Raw genomic sequence first — 15,709 nt, forward strand, 5'->3', positions numbered from 1 at the left:
ATGATCTGAGGCAACTGATATGTATACAGTATTGCTATTTATAAACTGAGTACAGAATATTCTCTCTGTCCCTCATGAAGGAAAAAAAGTGGCTTAACTGCTTTCATAAAATATGAGTAAACCATTAAAAAGGGAAAGGGGACAGGGTAATAAGGCTTTCATCAAACAGTAACTGATGAAAAATTTGTTGTTTTTTTATATAATTAAAAAAACATACAAATGGGGAGTGCCAAAGATAGGGGATATTTGAGTTAATAGAAATCGAGAGGATTTTTTTTTTCATTTCAACAGTGAAGATATCAACCGAGCCTCAACTCTCTGCTTTTCTTTTTTTTTTTTTTTTTTTAAGATTTTATTTATTTTAGAGAGGGACAGCCAGAGCAGAAGGGGCAAAGGGAGAGGGAAACAGATTCTCAAGCAGACTCCACGCTGAGCTCAGAGCCCGATGCAGCGATCGATCCCAGGACCCTGAGATCATGACCTGAGCTGCAACTAAGAGTTGGACACTTAACTGACCGCACCACCTAGACACCCCCTTTAAAAAAAAAAAAAAAAGATTTTACTTACTCTCTTCTTTGATATACCTAAGCTTCTTTCCAATTTACTAACTCAAAAGATGATTCCTCATTAGCCAAATACACTATTGAAATTTGCATCTTCTAAAAAACAAAAGTCATCCTCAAGTATTTACTGTTATCATTTCAAAACAGGTTTGCCCCAATTCTTAAATGTCTAAATTGGTCAAGACATGTTGTCTCTCTACCTACTTTTATATGTCTAATACAAGTTCTTACCAAAAAAAAAAAAAAATAGAGATATCTTTCCATTCCTGTTAAGAAAGTGATTTTCATGATGAGATTGGCTAGAGTTTGGAATGAGTTTTCCATAGAAGTGCAGAAGGCTTCAAGGCCATTAAAATAAAACCATTCAAAACAGTGGGGAATGTACTCTACCAGGAGGGAAAATGCTGTCCAGATCCCTGGAGGCTGCCACCGAGAGCTGAATAGGCCTTTTCAATCTCCAGCCTTTATGATTCCAGGTAACTATTCTGAGAATAGATGAAAGGAGTGGGTTTTTATTCTATCCATGTTGAGCTCCTATTAGCCTCTTGAGGAAATAGGGGTTTTGCGGAAAGTGTGAGTTTTCTAAGTCTTACTGAAATGTCCTTGTTTAATTTCCTTATGAAAAGGCAATCTAATAATAGCTGCATCTTCTAATATTAACAAAGCTGCAAAGTTACACAAGTCAGAATAATTTTCCTCTGCTTGGATGGCAAAATCCTTCAATGTCCTTGTCTCCCTTTTCCCAATGTGCCACCCCTTTTATAGTCGATGTTTGCTCTTTAATATTTGATTTCACATTTGATTCCAGTCATCCTGATACAGAGCTGCAGTGCGAAGTGGGAACATTCAAAAGGGAGAGAAGATATGGCTGCCACCCTACCATGAGCAAGTCCACTGAACTGTAAATCTACCCTACATTTAATTACTCAACTAGACGGTGCATGGATAAGGTCTCCCGAGTGTTGGCTATCAGGAGTGATTGAGTCAGCTTGCAGTAATAAGCTTTTCTACAGCTAAAGCCAAAGGTTAAAAGTAGACATAGAACTTGAAGGCAAGGATTGTTTTCAAATAGCTGCAAAACTCAAAGAATAACAGAACCTCCTTTTGTATGAATTCCTACGTTTCAAAACCTTAAACTGAAATGGGGGAGTTTTGTAGAAAAGACTGGGCCCCCTCAAGCAAATTTACAAGTATTCGGGTCAGTAACAGGGGTGGAAAGCCCACCCTCCCCACACCAAAGTCTACCACACGCACAGCATCATTAGCTCAATTCGTATAATGAATAGCAAAGATAATTGCACTTGTGAGATGAATCAGCAATTCCCCATTAGAGCAGCAAAATAACACTGTTTTCTTTCTGAATCATTGTGGAAGGCAAATGGAAAAGTGACAAATAGACTTTGTTCTCCATCAGTGATGGAAGGGGAATTCGTGTTGGGAGCCAAATTTCCAAAGTAAGGCATACAGGGCTTGCCAGCAAAACTGTTCACACCCCCACGGAGACCACAAACCCTGCAGCTGTAATTTCAGAAACACACGTGTGTATAAATCAAGTAATTGCACACCTAACTATCCACTTGAGCCTGTGCGCCTGGATTTTTTGCAGGTGCCCGGGGCACTTGTGCTATTTGGCTTTGAAAACAAGGTTTAGTGTAATTGACAGGATATTATCAAATTCAAGTTGACTTGTATGGGCAAGTCTCAAAATACGAGGGTGGCGTGAGGAATCCAGCAGCACTTCTGAACGTTCTATATGTGTGTTCTGCAAGGTCCTTGCAGCTGACTGAATGCTAAACAACCGAAAGAGACCAAATGAAAATGTCAGTTTCGCTCTAATTCGTGAAAGGATGTTTCCAGAGCATTCAACGAAGCAACATCATTTTGAAACACTCCTGCCATTTACAGAAAGAGAGAGAGAAGAAAAATTGAGCAAGTATTACTTTGCTTTATATAATGATGTTTTCAAAGGGGATGAGGGGTTGCTTTGGGTCTGTTGGCCAAAGGAACAAACAGATCGTTGTTTCCGTGTTCCAGCTGGCAGAAGCCCCAGCAGACAACCATGGAGCAGGCTGCTGGCTGCCCAGGAAAGCGAAACTCACTACCACATGGAATCTGCCTGCAGGCTGAGCTTGTGCTCTCATTTTTCCAGGAAAAATTCAGGTCTTTGGGCCTTCAGAACAGGTGTCGTTGCTACCCATCCTCTACAACAGCTTTACACGTTCCAGTAAAGTAAGATGAACGGACCAGTTCATCCAAATTGTGGGGCAAGTCAACCAAAGGCATTTCTGCGATTTTCACCTCGAGAGAAAGAAAACCATGGCATCTGTTTCACAGAGGATATTAAACCACCAACTTCTCCTTTACCACCACCCCACCAGAAGTTTACAGATTTAGCTTTGTTGAGTACACACATATACATGTGAGCATGCAGTATGCACGCACACACACACACACACATCATACAACCAGCAAATTCCTAACGGAACGATGCCAAAACTCACTAGCAAATAATAAGATGCTGCAAACAGTGTCTCCCATGTGTTAGATTACTTCTAAAGCACCCAGCATTCCTACTGCCACACAACAGGGAATTAATGGACCTTCTCAATGGAGCATGAGAAATTCGCCTCCGCATTCTTGGCATCTGGTTCATATTTTACCATTTAAAATAAAGAAACAGAATCAGAGGTAATATGGTAACTACAGGTAAAATCAGTCTTACAATAAAGTGTCCCATAAGGATGATCTTTCTTGCGACAAAGTCGGTAGTCAGCGAGAGCAAAGAAAAGAGAATTCCATGCAAGACTTTTTCCCCAAAATGTGCGCAAAGTCCCACTGGTCCATTTGAGCAAAAATTTCCAGTAAGTCTTGTTTTCATAAAGTAATTATTAAAGAAACCCATTATATTTGCATGTAACGTTAGCCAAAAATAACATTTCAATATGACAGCAACAAAATTTAACCCTTCTTTTTTTTTTTTTTAATGACTTACAGATTTTTTTATTAACACTTTATCAAAGGCCTGGTTTTGAGACTTTTAGAACTGGCATGCTCCTTTTGCTTGTTATCAGGGAACTTGAAAATGTATAAGGTGTTTATGGTCTATTAAAGAACCATTAGGCCATAAAAATAATCTGCCTGTAAAAACAGTGAGGGAAGGTGAAATGTGCAATGTATAAACTACAATCTGATCACCGTATAAAGGCTAAGTAGGAAAAGCTATTGATTTCTTTCCCATCGAACAAACACGATATATTTCAGTTGTATTAATAGGCTAAAAATAAACTTCAATCTTATACAAAGGAAAGAGGGGAAGTAATACAAGAAAAAGAACGTCAACCACCTACTCTATATTTGAAATGATGGCCATGTGTATTGTGTGGGGGGCACAAAGACCTGTGGGATTATGATCATTAAATTCCTTGTTTACTTAGACTCGGCTACTTTCGTGAAGACATCTTCTGGACAGCAATAAGGATTTATAAGTCAGATTTTTCAAATTCCAACTAGGTATTTAGCATTTGTACACCGCAAAGTACAATTTCTGAAATTCTATTGTAGTTTGTGAGCCCCCCACGGGAGAGAGTTTTGAGACAACAGGGTACTGCACTGGGAATAAGGAGAGAACAAGGGATGGGGGGCTCAGCCTTGTGCAGAGACTCACTACCAGTACTAACCACCTGTGTGAATTTGGGAAAGATTCTCACCTATTCTGCATCCAGTCTCCACATCTTCAGAGTGGAAGATATTACTAAACTATCAAAATGTAACTATTAAATAAAATAATACATCTAAAGGACTCTGCCTGACACAAAGAAAGTACTTGATATATTTCATCAATTTTTATTATACTATTGCCTGGGTCCTTAGACAACTGTGATCTTGGGCATATCCCTTTAGCCTCTCTGGCCTGTTTCTTCTGTAACGATGGGATTGCACTATGGTCCTTCCCAGTCCTAACCATTTCTGATTGTATAAAATCCTATGCCCTAAATTGGATCAGACCTTAAAGTTTTTGAGGGCCAAATGCCAGACCAATCTCCTACATCCACTGAAGGTTGACAACTTCTCTGTGTGGTGATAACAGACCCAGTCCTTGGAAAGGCCTCTAGGTTGTGCTATTCACTGTTCGAACAAAAAACATCTCCAAAGTAATAAATTCCACCTCTGGGGTACAAATATTGGTGTATTGTCAAGATATGAGGAGCATAACAAGTTTTTTGGCACCAACAGTTAAAGTAATAATTGCAGTTAAATAATTGTTAATCATAATTATATGATAATATAACTATATTGTTATATGATATTATAAACTAGTTTAGTAATGATTACATATTATAGATTTAGAACTTGAAAATGACTTGCTTTAAATTATATACTTTGGAGAAGAATCAAGTTTACTCCTATAATAATGTCACCTTATTTTAATTTGGTGACAACTTTCTCAAGGGAATCTTGGAAAAACCAAGAATATTTTGCTCATGCTAATGTATGTATTAAACGTTTTGTGTCAAGGAAACAGGTAGTTTCTAAGAGGAAACTTATGACATTATTCTAATAATTTTAAAGGGCAAATGAATCAATGAATAGACCTAATAAAATATTGATAGAGTCCATTCAATATGATTAAAAGTTAGCTGAAAATGTTTGCCCAGTTAGAGTTATAGAGACAAAAATAGAGACATGTTTTAAATCCCTCCAATGTCTCTGCATTCCATGCCTACTAAAACATTCTATTAATATGCTTTATTAATTTTATACTTCAAGATACTTCTTTAAAAGCCATGGTTTGTTTGTAATAAGATTCTAACCCTATTACTCTCAAGCTATTTTTCCTACAAATAATTCACAGGAGTTTCCTAAATGTCCTTAAAAAACATGTAAAATTATTACCTACCAGAAAATCGTGCCTAGGGAAATAGAAAAGGACTCATGAATGCCCTACACAGTGAGATAAATTCAGAGATAAGCATCCTAATCTCATTATTACTAATTTGCTTTATTCATATTATTCTTTTTATTGTCTAGGCCAGTTCTCCAAGAAAGTACTGGGAATAACCATCAGCAGTACATTGGGACTTGTTAGAAACACAAATTCTTGTGAGGTCCAGAAATCTGTATTTTAACAAGCCCTCCGAGTGCCTTGGATAAATGCTAGCTTGAAAACCGCTGGTGAAGAACACAAATTAAATCATAGTATTTTAAAATAGTAAACGAAGTAACTCACTGGAATTTAAATAAAAATTTGGAGTAAAATTTTTAAAAAATACTTTGAATAAAGGAGGCAAAAAATAATTTTGCATTCTAATTATTTTATCTATATTATAAGAAGTTCTTACTATTACTTTTTAAATATTATATTAGCAAAAACTGTGAAAAGCAATGTCATTCAGTGCTAAGATTAAAGAAAAACAGGCACTCATATATTTTTGAGGGATGTGTGGAAAGCTTAAAATAATTTTGTAAAGTAGTCTAGAAATCCCTACTTAAATAAACACATAAATCCTTTGACCCATGCATCTCATTTTGGGAAAATAACACTACAAAAAAATAAAAGTGTCTGTATGTAAAGTTGTCTGTGTAAAGGTATTTATGGCAACATTGTTTGTGGAGGCAAAACCACACTAGAGCAAAAATCACAAGCAATCTGAAATCCCAGGGGTAAGGGAATGGTGAAATAAGTCAGGATATAGTCATAGGATATGATTCAACTTTCAGAAAAGATGGGTAAGTCCTAGCAATACTGTTAAGTAAGTAAAAAGAAAATGGAAGAAATTCACGGAATAATATGTCTAGTGTGTACCCATATATATCACAAGGTACTTCAACAGAAAACCTTGAGTTCTGTAGACTACCACAGTAAAGGCTTGTATCTTTCTCACACAAAACCCATGCCGATCAGGAGACCTCCTCCATCTCAAAGTTATTCCACCCAGTTCCTGGAGCCTTTAAGATTGCCCTGGCAGGGCCTCAGTCCCAAGGTGACACATCACTTCCACTCAGACTTCACTGACCAGGATTTATCACATGAACCTTGCTGATAGCAAGGGAGATACTGGCCAATGCAGAGGCTAATAAATGAGTGCTGATTATCTCTTCCACCGTATATTTTGTATAGCTTCGTATGAACACATCAAATTGTTAAAATAGTTGCTATTGAAGAGCGATCATAGAGAGGAAGATAAAGATTACGAACATTTCTACATATAGCATTTAACTTGTAACAAGAAGCAAGTACTGCCTTTATAAATGAAATAAAACTGTATTAAAATCAGGGATGTTTGTATACACAACCACCTTGACACCATACACATATAAATCTACAGATCAAGCCTGCTCTGCGACCAGTGAAGAGGGAGAGTTTGAATGTAAGGGCAGGAAAAGGAAAAGTCAGCCACTGTGTTTCAGGTTCCTGGGATGACAAGAGGGGATGGGACACAACATACAAACTGAAGAACTGATCTTGATAAAAGAAAAGAAAACTCTTCTATGGTACTAAGAGGAAACAAATATAGTAGGGCTACAGTTAGAGGTAAGCTTGCATCTTTGATGTCTACAACATGAGAAGTATCTCTCTCAGTGCTCCTGTAGTCTCTATAAAAGAGAAACCAGGGTTTTCTGTTGAGTGTGAAGGAGTAAAAAGGTTTGCTGGTAGATCAACAGCATCTGAAATAATGGTTGTAAAGGATGGAAAACAAGTTGGTCAGAGAAGCCTATCACTGATACCAGTGTAATCAGCACAAATGTACTTCCCCAAATTTCATTAACAGCTTTCTTCTTTCAGAACTTACCATTTGCCTCCAAGACCACTACTCCGCTCCCACTGTCACAGCTGCAGAGCCTCTGAGCTGGCTATCGTTCACGTTGAAACCCAAGGTCAACTCCATAGCTGGTACACCTCACATACTATGTAGTCCATGCTCTTACCCCGAATTTTCTATATTTGGGTAAAATAATATACTTTAAGGGTAGGATCGGCTTCCAGAGCACCCACCAAGGAGCCAGGTGGGTACGCCAAAGTTCAAGATAATTGTCTCTTGTCACATGAAACCTGACCAACGGAAACAAGAGATGGGATGGGGTCAGGCAGATGAGTCTCATTTCTTTCTTCCTTCCATTTACCACTAAGTGTGTAGCTTCTAGTCGAAGCACATATCAAGAAAACATGCCTGCTGAGCACCCTGATGTGTCTCTTTAAAACTTATCATGAAGTGGAACCCAGTGTGATGGTACATCACATCTTATTACTCTCTAGGTATTTCCTTTATTGACTTTTCTTTTTGTTTACCCTTTTTACCTCAGCTTGACTAGCACACACACAAAAATCTGCACCTTTACCTTTACTTAGGCTCAGCTTTTAATAAAACTGGACTAAAACAATTGGTACAGTGGCTCCAAAAAAGGGATGCTCAGAATGGGAACTTGGTGTTAAATTGTTCATTTGTGTAAAACCAATGGAGACCCTATTGGTGGGAATTGGGGTGGTACTTAAGCTTTCACCTATGATTAATAGGAATGATGTGCGTATAAAAAGCAAGGCATTGGGAAATCACTGGTTGTGGCACTTAATCAGTATGGGAAATATGTTAATATAAAAATGTGCATTACAATAACAACCCTAGAGACCGTGCAAGACGAAATGGTAGGTGTAGAGCTATCCCGCCCTCTCCCCTCAAAGCGGAGCACATTTTAAAAGCCCAATTACCTGAATGGTAGCTTTAAAGGGGACCCTTATCTTTGTATCTGCAGCAGACGGTACTGAGACTCAATCCCAGGATCTGGTTAATAGGTGACAGAGCTACTGTGGATACAAAATGCGCAGCTTTCAGATGTCTTACATTAGAGTCAAGGTAGCGGGAAGAAACAGCGGGACACTGAGATCTGCAATGGGGTATTCTGGGAAGCAAAACCAATAATCTTGAAAGTCCAAATAATACTGGCCCATCTTTGCTAGGAAAAACAGCCCCTTCCCTAGAAACTGGAGAATGAACTCAACTGAAGAAGGTATGTTGCATCATGAGGAAGGTTATCTGAAAACATGGCCCGGGCATTCCTTTTTTGCCAACTCTGGGGACTAGAGCTTTTTTCACTGACTCTCTTGGCTTAATCATCCAGGACATGAAGACTGAACACCACCTTTGAGGCTAATTGGACTCTTCAAGAGAGGAGGAAGGGCATCTCTAGTCTTACACACAAAGTAGAAGAGACCTGGATTTAAGAGAGGATCTAAGAAGTTGATGGAGGTACAAGCGGGAGACCGTAGTGCCCAAAAACCTCGCTCCCCTCTGCATCAGTCAGGGGTTCGTAAGGAAATAACTACGAGATAGTATTTGACATTATGGAATTATGGACACTGGTAAAACACTGTACAACTCGTCTTCATGTCTGATGTTAGAACTGGAGGGCAGGAAGAGAAGGAAGATGGATGCAAAATGGAGAGAGTGGGAAGCCACTGAGACCCATGAGGGCAATCTAAAACCCAACCTTGATGGAGCAAGTGTCCTTAAGGAGAAGCCAGTGCCTTTCATCAAGGAACTAAACACACACTTGGCCCAGAAGTGAAAGTGAAGGAAAATCCATAGGACGGTGGAATACTTGGAGGCAGGGAGTTGAGCCAGGAGGTAAGCAACAACATATGTGAGCTATAAAATCTCCTGCCCCAACCTTCTGAGTGTAAAATATAAAATGGCTGGTGCTTTACTTCTGTCTTTTTATATCTCACGTGAAAATGTCCTCTGTGGCCCATCTAAAAGGAAATCGAAAGGAAGACGAATTCTGGGAAGCGTATTCCGAGTGAAGCTGACACATTACAATGCCACCATACCCTCCTTAAATTCCTCTGATTATTACTTTTTCAAGAAAGGACTACTTCCCTCCTGCACTGTGTCATGCCCACCACTGCGGCCTTTGGCAGGTTTCCCAGGGTAGATTCTGAGTGTGGGGCCGATGTGGCTCCCCATCCCACACACTGAGCTATCCATTCTAAGCCACTTCTCCACTTCCAGCCCTGAGTCAAATGCCATACCTTAGTGCTCCCTGAACATCCACTGAAGGGCAAGCAAATGCACCCCAAAAGTGCACGGGGAATGGGAGATAAAAAGGAACTGGATGTGACATTTTCCCTCTGCTCTCCCTTCCACGGACTACTCTGAGAACAGATCTGTAGAATAGAAATACCCTGCTGGCTGAGAGAACATGCCTGCTGAGGGACAAGACTGTGTCACTTCACAGCCTACGTGAAGCAGGCCAGCAACATGATAACTCCTTACATTATGTTATTTTACATGTGTTCATGCCTCACTTCCCAGCTTTTAAATCCTCACCATCATCCGCATTAAGAACAGTATACTAATCCTTGCCTCAAGCTCTGTGCTCTAGAGAATCTGGAAAAATAAAAAAAATTTAAAAAAAAACCACAAGAAATTTGAAGACCCATTTGAGGCTGTGGGTAATGATTGAAAAACCATCTACTTAACTTAGATGATTTCTAGGTTCTACCTTCTTGCTCAAATGTAAACACAGAAGAAAAAAGACTGGTTTATCCAGAGCTGGGTTTTGTCAAAGCCTTTGTGAAAAGACAAATATGCCACATCCCATGCTAGTTAGCAGTGAATGACATTTTAGACAGAATTTTTTTTTTTTCTTACATCCTTTCCAAATGTTCTGTCTGTAAAGACAAATTCTGATGGAGGAAGAAGAGCAGGGTGTCCTGGCCTTTATCAGAATCTAGGGAGCAACATGGACATAATCGACCCCTAGTAAAGAGAAGGAAGCACCGTTCCAGAGGGTTCGATGCTGAAATGGAAAGGTTTTTTAAAACTTTCTGCTTCCTCACTATTTTGCCCAGGGTAGATTTGCATGTTAGCACAAGCATATTACAGACTTTTATTGTTTTCTTAACATTTAACCTACCTTCTTTTTTTTTTTTTTTTTTAAGATTTTATTTATCTATTTGACAGATAGAGACAGCCAGCGAGAGAGGGAACACAAGCAGGGAGAGTGGGAGAGGAAGAAGCAGGCTCACAGAGGAGGAGCCTGATGTGGGGCTCGATCCCATAACGCTGGGATCACGCCCTGAGCCGAAGGCAGACGCTTAACCGCTGTGCCACCCAGGCGCCCCTTAACCTACCTTCTGAATATAAACAGAACACTTCTGGAAGATTCACTAGGATTTTCAGATCCCAAAATGCCATTGCGATATATGAACACTATATGAGACAAAGTGGACGTATAAGACAATAGGAGAAATAGTGAAAGCATTTTTCTCTACATCTTAATTAGACCAACATTTATTGAGCATTCCTTATAGGCATATATAATGGATAGCACTGCATATATAAAGATGAATTAGGACTGTAATTTTAGCATAATGTGATGATGAGTGCTGTGAAAGAGGAAAACATGAAGGGCTATGACACGCAAAGCATCTATTCCCAGGACGGCAAGAGGACTTCTAGAAGAAATGACAACTACTACCTGAGGTTTGAAGGGTAATTAGGGGTTACCCAGGGAAAGGAGGGGAGAGGAGGGTTTCACAATGACCTTTGATGTGTGTTTATCACATCACTTACTAAGTAGTTAAATACGCTCCCAGAAAAAAAGTCTTATGCATCACCTCTCACACCTCATTTCTTTACCTGCTTTACTTCTCAAAACAAAAGGACCAAAGAGAACAATTCCTTCATTTGACTGGAACAGAAAGACCACTGTCACAAAGCAAAAAGTAAGCAAACTTGGAGCTTTTCAAAACCTGGAATGGATTTTAAATTTAAATACATGCATTTATATTCTAGTTGGAGCTGCTTTTCACAGATGTAGAGGTTTTGTTTTTTTTTTTCAAGTACACTTATTTGTCGCCCAAGTAATTTCAATAGCTAAATGTATGTCTGGAACCTCAGGAGGTGGGATGAAAGACAGAGAGAAACAGTGACAAAGAGTGAATGATTTGCCCTTATTTACATATTGAAAAGAGTTTACTTCAGGATTCCTGGTATATTATCAGCACTAAGTCCTTTTTTTTTTTTTATTCCTCTCATAAGAATGAGGTCTCCTTCTGAGTCAGACAATAACATCAGCCAGGCCGTTGTTCAAGACAACAAGGCACTTCCCACAATGCAACTGGAATTTTACCTGCCCCAGTACTTCCGCATGGTTAATGACAGACACACAAAGGAAGCCAGCCACGTGCCGTCTTCTGGTCCTGGAAGCTGATTATTACAAGTTATATAAAACCAACTTGGTGAGATATGTCTTTTGTCTATTATTTTTGCCCTTTCATTTTCTTTTCAAGTCTTCCTTTGAGTCCTGAAGACGAACTATTAACAAACCACATTTTCCATTCAATTTTGCAGGATTTTTCTAATCCCTGCCCGAGCATTCACAGAGGCAATTAAATGAATACCTTTTAACCTTTTTTGAAATACATCTGAATTATGCAGAAATATTAAAAAAACAAACAAACAAACAAAAAACCTTAAACCTTAAACCATAGCAGGTTAAAACATCAGGGCAAGTCCTTGACCCAGGAGAGATTATTCTCATTTTTTTATTTGGTCTACACATTAGATCATTCCTCCTCCTGCCTCTTTCTCCTTATGTTTGGTCTGTATTTCCCAGTGTCTCTTTGAAGCATCTAGTCTAGGACAACATGATCATTGTTAGCGGATGCAGGCTACTCTTGGCAGGACGAGAGAGTAGAGAGTGTGCACTGCCTCTTCTCGGACTCCACGCCTTTGTGATCAAAAGTTAAATGGGAGCCTCAGGCTTTGGGACGGTCCTACCAAACTCCTTCCTCACCTCAACACCAAATTCTTTCCACCATTGTACTCATCAGACTTTTAAATATTGTTCACATCAATAACAAGCAACACCAGCTTAAAACCCACCCCATCAGAGTATCCACTGCCCTTCATTCCTCTGATCACCCCAAAGTCACCCTTCCTATTCTCTGAAGACATTATCTACTGCTTACTGGTACTCTCTTCATTACTACCTCTTAAGCGATTCTGGTCCCAATTTCACTTGTAGTCCTTTAGTAATTTTTAATAGACCCACATTTTACTCTTAAAAATGTTCCCATTTGGTCAATAAGTTACACAGTCACCTTGGTCATGGTCATAATTACTAGTGTTGGTGACAGGCAAATAGATGATTCTTTCCATCTCCAAACTTCATTTCTTATTTCTTCTCCTTTGATGATATTGCCCTATAGCCTACCATGATTATTCATTCCCATGACCCTACCCTAAATCTTGTCATTACCAAACACTAAACCCCTCCTCCCAAATCTTAATTTCAGTCTTCCCAATCTCTAGCATTTCCTATCCTTTCAAGTCACACACATTATTACACCAACCACAACGATTCTTTCTCCCTATCCCTGCTCACAATTCTTTGCTTCTAAGAATTTTTCCTTTTCTCTCACTCCTGCATGCCCTCATCTCTCAATGTATGCAGCTTACCCTAGTAGGTCATTAAAATCCCTCCACTGCATATGCCCATTCTGGTTTCACTCACCCTTTCTCTTATTCCCTTGGCGAAACCAAAACCTTAGTTTAATTTAAACTTAGTTAAATTAAACCTTAGTTTAATTTAACCTTAGTTAAATTAAACTGAGCTTTAGTTAAGCTCCATTTTCTGCCTACTTGACACCTGTACCTAAGTAGGTGAGTGAGGTAAGAAGTTGAGAACAGACACACGCATACATACACAGGCTCACACACCCTCACACTCACTACTGGAACCATGCTGACTGTATATACTGGAATCGGTCATCGCTTTAAATGGGCCTGTAATGCTATCTGGCAATTTCACTCTATTTCCCCAGACCATTCACTCTGCTGCTCACCTAGATGATTCCATGCAGTCTCCCCTGTACTCAAATTTTGAAATGCTCCTCCCTCCTCCCTCTCTCGGTTGATGAACTTGCTTCTTATTTCAATGAGAGAAAAGAAGCAATCAGAAGTGAACTTCTGCAAGTTCTATTGGCTCCCTGCATTTGTGTCCGAATGCACCGCCTTCTCTCTCCCAATCTCTCTTTTTAAAAAACATTTTACAATCTCTAGAAAAAGCCAACCCTTTCAATTACCTGTTAGATCTCACCCAATGACCAGTAATACCAGATCTCACCTTTTCTCCTAAGTAGAGAAAAGAAAGGGAAAAAATAACATTTTAAGAAATACAGGGTACACTGAGAGAATGTGGGAGAAGTCACAAAAAGCATCTGCATGTAGTGATTCTAGCTCTGCACTCAGAAACTAGAGAACTACCCACAAGATGAGTTTGGGATCCAACTGGATCTCCTGGAGACAGAATCAATCCCAAATAGTAGACTCTGGTGGCTACGTTATTGTTTGCTAGTCTGTATTCATCTAGCTTTCCCATGATCAATTAAGTACTACTAAAGATTCATGTGGTTTAGATTATTTAGTTTACCAGATTGGTTTTGCTGTCTATTACGGTAACTAGCTCTCTTTGCTTTTAATAGTTGAGCTATTAACTTAGCTATTAACTGAATTGCTTCTTAGCCTTTGCCGTCCCCTGGGTATTTCCTTTCCATCAAAATCATACAGCCTATTTAAATTGCAGTGTTCCCACCAGCATTCCCATAGTTGAGAGAAGAGCCAACAAAGCTCTTTGTAAAGATGTTGGTGCTGTCATTATCTGCATACTTACCAAGGGTCTCATGCAGGAAATGTTGCCAGGCCCACTCAGGACTGAACAATGATAAATCCACACCAGCAATTCTTTCTTCCACAACATATCAAAGTAGAAGAATAAAATTTTATATAGTGTTATAAAGCTAAACGATTAGTCATGTATCAGTTTTATTCTCAAAAATAAAAGAATGTTATCAGTATATATTAGTTCAACTAATTATCACAGGTCAGGGAGGTCATATTTAGTGGGTTAGTTTTCGCAAAGTTAACCAGCAAATTTAATCTACTCTAGTAGAGAAGTGAGGAAAAAAAATTCTATACAATGCACATTTTAACAAATGTAGTTTTCCATAACAAATATAAGCTACTTATAAATTAATAAATTAGCAGTCCTTGGAAAGTAACCACTACACCAGTTTCCAACTATTATAGAAACATCATTTTGCTCTTTTTAGTAAACAAGTATAGAAATTCAACTTCATGACCACTAGAAACAGAGTAAGTGTGAATTTAACTCAAGCTTTATAATGAATGGTTGGTAAACAATCTCTCAATTTCTCCCTTACCAAAAGTAATGACTTTTCCATTCTCAAAAGCACTCGTGTCAATTACTTCCCTAAATGTTTTTCATTAAGTATCCTTGAAATGTGTGGTCGACATTTTCAATTAGAATTTTAACCATAGCTAAATAAAATGATCTATGCTTTTTAATATTTTATTTTACAAAAATTAATTTCTGACAATTTCCCTTAGTGCGGGGCCCCAGTGTTTCATTAGCCAGCGGAGCAAATGGCTCCTTGAGTCACAACTCTGGTATGTGTATGTATGTTGCTAAATTCAGCCTGAGCTGAAAAGTCTCTTTTGTTTTGGATGTGTAACTTCCAGAATTCATTTCCTCATAGATTTCTTAGATTTTTGTTCCTATACGTTATCAGAGTTGTACAATTGTTAGTTTCTCACTTCTTCCCAGATTGGATTTTATAGTTGGACCCGTAGGTCCTGTTAAGATTTGATTGTACCTATATGTCTGGTTGTTCAGAGGGAGGGAGGCATAAGGAGAACAAAACCATCTTCCTTTAGCAAGGAAACTCCCATAGATGAGGGAGGTGTAATATCTTCAAGCAAGAGAGGATACCTTTCATCAAACAAGGGGAGAGATGTGCTGAAATGATCAACAAAGACTCCGTGGGGGATGAGAGTCCTTCAATTATTCTAATTGGTCCCCATGTAAATTGCTGAGGCCTCCTCTTACCTAATGACTACTCTAACATTCACAAAAGTGACCTGGCAAAGCTGTGATTCAAATAACAATGTAGTTCAACAATACACTGCAGCAAATTTGTAGCTTGAATTTAGTCACCTTAGCTCTATAACTAACAGATGAAAAGTTCCTGTACACAGAGTCATGGTAAATCTCTTGTTTTCAGTGTATCCCTGAGACAAGAACTTGTGGATGTGAATTTGGTTAGTCTTACTTAAGCTGTGCAG

The sequence above is a fragment of the Ailuropoda melanoleuca genome, chromosome 3 (assembly GCF_002007445.2).
Source record: "Ailuropoda melanoleuca isolate Jingjing chromosome 3, ASM200744v2, whole genome shotgun sequence".
NCBI classification, from domain to species: domain Eukaryota; kingdom Metazoa; phylum Chordata; class Mammalia; order Carnivora; family Ursidae; genus Ailuropoda; species Ailuropoda melanoleuca.